Source organism: Cupressus sempervirens, chromosome 7 (assembly GCF_028749045.1).
Source record: "Cupressus sempervirens isolate cs-2001-9-10 chromosome 7, ASM2874904v1, whole genome shotgun sequence".
In the NCBI taxonomy this organism is placed as follows: domain Eukaryota; kingdom Viridiplantae; phylum Streptophyta; class Pinopsida; order Cupressales; family Cupressaceae; genus Cupressus; species Cupressus sempervirens.
In genome coordinates, this window is record NC_143124.1 from 310,129,777 (window position 1) to 310,135,776 (window position 6,000).

A 6,000-nucleotide genomic window follows, 5' to 3' on the forward strand; every position below is an offset into this window, starting at 1 on the left:
ATGTAAATCCCAACCCTTTTGAAACTCTCAACAATTATTTTCACCCAATTTTGAATTTTGCTCCCTAAAACCTATGTAGTTACAAAATGAGCTCTAGATCTCTGATAAAGAGTTCTCCCCTAAATTGAGACCATGATTATGCAATCATGCGACAGAACTCATTGAAGAATACATTTATTACTTTATTACCTTTTTACATTTTCATGCAAAAATCTTTTAGATATTTAATTACAAAATATCTTAATTTAAATAATTAGCTTTCTCTCTTTAATTGATTTTTGAAGCGTTTTCAATAATATATTTATTAACTTAAATAATAACATTATTTATAGTTTATTATTACAATAAAACTCTTAAATATTTATCATTAAATTAAATAAATATAACTAAATCACAATAAGAACTATAATTGTATCTTTAAGTTTCATTTTTTATATTTTATTTTCCTCCAGTTTATTAATTAGTGTAAGCACTAATTAAAGTATATAATTTAAATTATTAATAATAATCAAAGCCAATTTATTAAATGAAACTCTAATTCAATATTTTAATTTTTTAATTTTATTTTTTGTCCAACTTCTCCAATTAGACTTTTAAATTAAATCTTTTAAGCTAAAGTACATATTTAACTAATTTATAATTAATTAGTTATCATCATATTCTAATTTCTCTTGAATCAATTTTCTAAATTTAGACTTCTAAATTAAAGAACATATGTAATTAGTTTTTTTTAGTTAATTAAATATTCTCATGCTTTAATATTTTCTTTTTAATCAAATAATATTTAATTATAGCATTAACCCAAATATTATTTTTAAATTATTTACCAAATAAATTACATAGTGAAATCCACATAAAAGCAACATTACTAAAATAGATAAAAACTCAAAATCAAACAACAAAGACAAAAATAAACTCACAGGTTTTAAAAAAGGTGGAAAGTTAGTTACAAGTCCCCCTTGCAAGACAAGTATTTAGGCTATAGATGGGACTAGACCTAAACATTATCTCTCCATTCTTACCATTGTGTTATTGTGATAGGGCACCCTCATCGTGGCAATGCAAGGATGTCAATGCCCAAAACCTACATTATGTATAAAAGAGGAGCATGTACATGTATATAAATATATCTAAACTAACGAAGCAATGGTGGGGAGTGGTACATTGTGTAGATCCTAACTAGTAGGTGACTACGACTCTCTCCCTTTAGCACATCAAACATGACAAATAGAAAGATAAAGCAAACACACACACACACCAGATCCATGCAAGTATGGGTTAAGTACCATAATAATTATAATACAAACATCAAATGCTCAGATAAAATAATTCATCATTATGAAAATGAAGTAATCATCATTAAAGCATCATATGACATTGCTATGAAATAAATCACATTTATTAACTATGAATTATTAAGGCATCATTAATGCACCAGTAACCATTATCATTAAACAACACATGAAATATAGTCAACTAAGTAATCATTATTGATATGTCTCTAGTCCAAGTTATGTAATAATATAGCACATCCATGAAATAGGTATAAATATAGTTAAGTAAATAGAATGGAAAAGTAAACTATGTGTGGGCACTACAACATCACTAATCTATACTTTAGTGAGTATCAAATAGGGGAATGAGCTCTAGCTTTCCTCTTAGATAAAAATAATGCATACTCAGGTAAAAGTTTGGTAAATATGTTAGAAAACTTCTCTTTTGTGTTAACATATTCCAATCTAACCTCTTTATCTTGAACTAATTATCTTAGAAAATGATATTTGATTGCAATGTGTTTTTTCTTGGTGTGCATCACTAGATTTTTGGATGTGTTGATTGCACTTATGTTATGACAATAGATAATCACTAAATACTTTATCTAGGGCATAGGTTAACCCTTTTCTCTCTATAAATTTTTTTTCCTCCTTCAATACTACATCTACACATAGTTTTCAATACAAATCTCTAATTTCCATTTCTCCAATACTTCTAACCTTGTAGGTGTAACATCTAACATCATGTGTCACAAAAACCTGTGGTGGTATCATCAATAACGCACTAGAAGGTTCTTCGTTATGTGCTATCTTAGGAATAGCTTGAAAGGGTAGTTCTTTGACCTCATTACTTATTAATTGAACCTTTAAAAGTTCTTTTCATTCCTTCCTAATAGAAGTAGAAGGACTAGATGTCATTTTCAAATAGCTAGGATTTGTGATAATTCAAATAGCATAGCTTAACACATGAGAAATATCTATTGAATCTGATGATTGGTGATGAGTAGTGGTTGAATCTAGTTCACAAATGTTTGAATCTTTATCCTCAATTCACCTTATTCTCTTCATGCTCTCTTCAATCTTGAATGAATGCAAATGAGTTAAAAATTGACTATATAACCCTTAAGACTTGACAATAAATGCTCAGTTCTTACATAGTTGTAAGCTTGACTACCATAGCAATTTTAGCTCACTCAACTTACACATAATTTCTACTATGCTTAACAACCATAGTGATCTCGACAAATACTATCACCATAATAGCTTGACATCAACTAAAATTTCATTTTCACTTAGCAAAAACATGAAAAATAACAAAACTTCTAAATGTCTTCTAGGTTCTAATCAATATATTACATCTTAATTAATATATATATGATATTTTCAAAACTCGAATTCCTAGAACTAATGTAAAATAGATCATTGAGGTATTAGTCTCACATACCTTTTGACTGCCTAGTTGGGGGTGATGTGATAACCTGATCCATTGGATGAAGTGACTTCATCTAAACATGATATGTTGCAATCTTCCTTTTTCTTCCATGTCTTGTTCATCTGCACTTTTCCATTCTCAACATCAACCTCCTCTTTTCCTTTATTGAGTTTTTTGCTTGGTATTTTTGACCTTGTTGGATAGTTTATGCTGATGTGACCAATCTTACAGTAGCTAAAATATGTAATTTCACTCAACCATTTACTATAATCACTTCTAAAATGTGTTCTAATGCAATTTTCAGAAACATGTCCATACTCTTGACAATAGTGAGAACTATACCTTGTATTGTAATCCCATTGTAGGTTTTTTCATTTTGTTGTCCCTTTATCTTCTTATTTGATGTACACTTGGCGTTGGATTTGCATTCATATGCTTTATGTCCATACTTCTTACAATTGTGGTAATATCCTTCAAATCTTTGTGTGCTTTAGATCTTGGTCCTACATTCATGCACCTAATGTCCTTACTTTTTGCACTTATTATAGTAGCTCATGAAATTCTTCTTAGCATTCTGATTGGTAGTGTTACTCCTACAATCATTTGCTATATGACCTAGCTTTCCACAATTATGACAAGTGGAATTGTAGTTCTTAGCTTTCTTGTTTCTTTGCTCACCACTTTTAGATAATTCTCTTTCCTCAGTACTTGTGTATCCTAATCCAGTAGTATCATTGTTAGATCTAGGACATCTCATCATTTTCTCAAAGTATTTGATGGCTTCACTAGTTTTGTTTAGACTTATTTTTGTAGGAGATCTCATCATTTTCTTAAAGTATTTTCTCTTCTTAGTTCATTCCTCTATTGTTGATTCTAAAAATCTATGGTTTTGATCTCAATGTCCTTTCCATTCAATTCATGATTAACAATCACCACTTGATTGATTCTTTTTAGTTGCATGTTAGCAATCCTTTGTACCTTTGAGGTCTTCTCTTCTATTATTTTGGTTAGTGTCCTTTTTTCATCTTCAATCATGATTTTGTCTTCCTAATTTTTCTTTTTCTTCTTGGTCATGTCACATAGCAATATTGATTGGACATCTTATTCTATCTTAAGATTTTTAACCTCTTCAGTTAGTGCACCATTCCTTTCCATTAGATCTAAAACTATTGCATCAAACTTACTTGTGTTTCTATCTGTAAGCAATTCGGTAGTGTCCTCCTCTTGGTAATGTGTGTCAATCTCCTCAATAGCTATATCTTTCCTTCTCATTGGCGAGTGCTTCAAGTTATCCCTTGCTTCATTTAGTTAATATAGGGAAAGTTGGTTTTCAATCTTTTTCTTCTCAATAGTCTTTCCCAACTTGTAGACTTTGATCTTCAAGATCTTTCCTCAAAGCTACAATTCTTTCCTTTCTAGAGAACAAAGATCTTATAGTAGTTGTTGGAATTATTAATGGGAAAGTAAACTCTAAGATAGGGGGGAGGGGGGTGAATCAATATTTCAAAACTCTAACTATTAATGCATTCACCATACATCCATCTCACAATTTGTATGTAAACTAAAAAACAAAAGTAAACGTATTGATTCATAGAATGAAACAATTAACACATAAGACATGAGGTATTTAGTTACCAAGAAACCATCCACTGGGAAGATAAAAATAGAGTGGCAATGACACCCATAAATCTTCACTACGATAGTTGTATATTTTGATAAAAAAACCTATGATCTACCCTGTGAAAGGTCTCTCTTGTTAAATGCTTACAAAGAATGTTAAATCTTACCTTGTTAAAGGATTTCAACTTGGGCTACTAAAAGTGTGCTTGGTTAAAGGATTTCAACTTACAATAGGGTAAGTACCCTATTTAAGGATTTACAAAAGTCTACTAGAACTACTTGGTTAAGATATTTTTACTAATTCACTGTCATGCCCATATTTTCCTACCCAAAATAAAACATAGATTCTTTTAAAGGAAGGCATGATTTAGATAACTATTTTCTACTAAAAATTTTAGATCTACACTATAAGGAAATGAAACTTTTATTAACTAATTTATTTCTACTCGAAAGATCATTAGATTTAGATTTCCATTTAAAAGTCTTTCAAATATAAATCTTAATAAGACACATAACTATGTTTTTTTCTTTGTTTTCTTGTATTCAAATAGGAAAGCTTTCATAAATCACAAACAGAAGATCACATACTTCTCTTTTGCATGGAATCATATACACAATCTTGAATCAAATAGCAAGACTTAGTTTTTATAAGTTTTATTTACATTTCTTTACAAGATACAATAAATAGAACTACAAATACTCAAACAATACTTGTTTTCCTCCCTAGCAATAAATGGCATCATGAGGCCTCTGGTACCCTACCCATATCCCCGAGCAAGAACTCACTACATCTAAGGATCATAGATGTCATCATATGAGTGATTTCCTAAAACAAGAACAATATTTTAACTACACTTGTTACACATTTTAGACTTACATGAATCCAACTCAAAGAGAAATACTACAAAAGAAAAGGCATAGAAATACTCATCTCTCTCTCAAGTTCCCTCGTGATCTTCTTCTCCTCATACTGGTTCTACCATCATCTCCCCTTCTCCATTCATGGTGAATGGTCCATCCTCCAAAGTTCCCCCCACCCCTTCTCCAAAACCCTCCCCTCTTTTGATTAATGCACATGGCTCTCTTATCAATGTGTCAAAACCCATTCCTCCCACTATTCATTTTCGTTACATTTGAAGTGTTGCCCTTTTGAGGTGTCATAATGTAATTTTTGACCATGATTTGACCCTCAACTAACTGCCAACCCTAGGTAGTATAAGTGAGTTAGGTTATTTTTACCAAAAATGCACTCTAGGGTCCATTTTAATACCTCTAACATCCAACTTTAGTTTACATCTGATTTTACAAGGATTTGCGTCTAGATAAACTTTGATTATTTTATAGGAGTTGGCATAGATTCTTTGAAGGTCTTCATAATCATCCTTTTCACAATTCAAATTAAACATCAGTATCCCAAACCTATAAATGTATAATTGTAAACATGAATATATATCCTTGATTGTACCATAGATCAACACATTGGACCAACATCATATTCTAACATCATTTTCTTAAGAATCATATGTCTATGAAAAATTATTTACAAATGTGTATCATTCATTCTACTATAACTGCTTCTCTAATTACAACATTTTTAAGAACAATAGCCACATTAATAATTCATAATGTATGTATCATAACACCTTACACATACATTAATCAAGTTCTTACCAT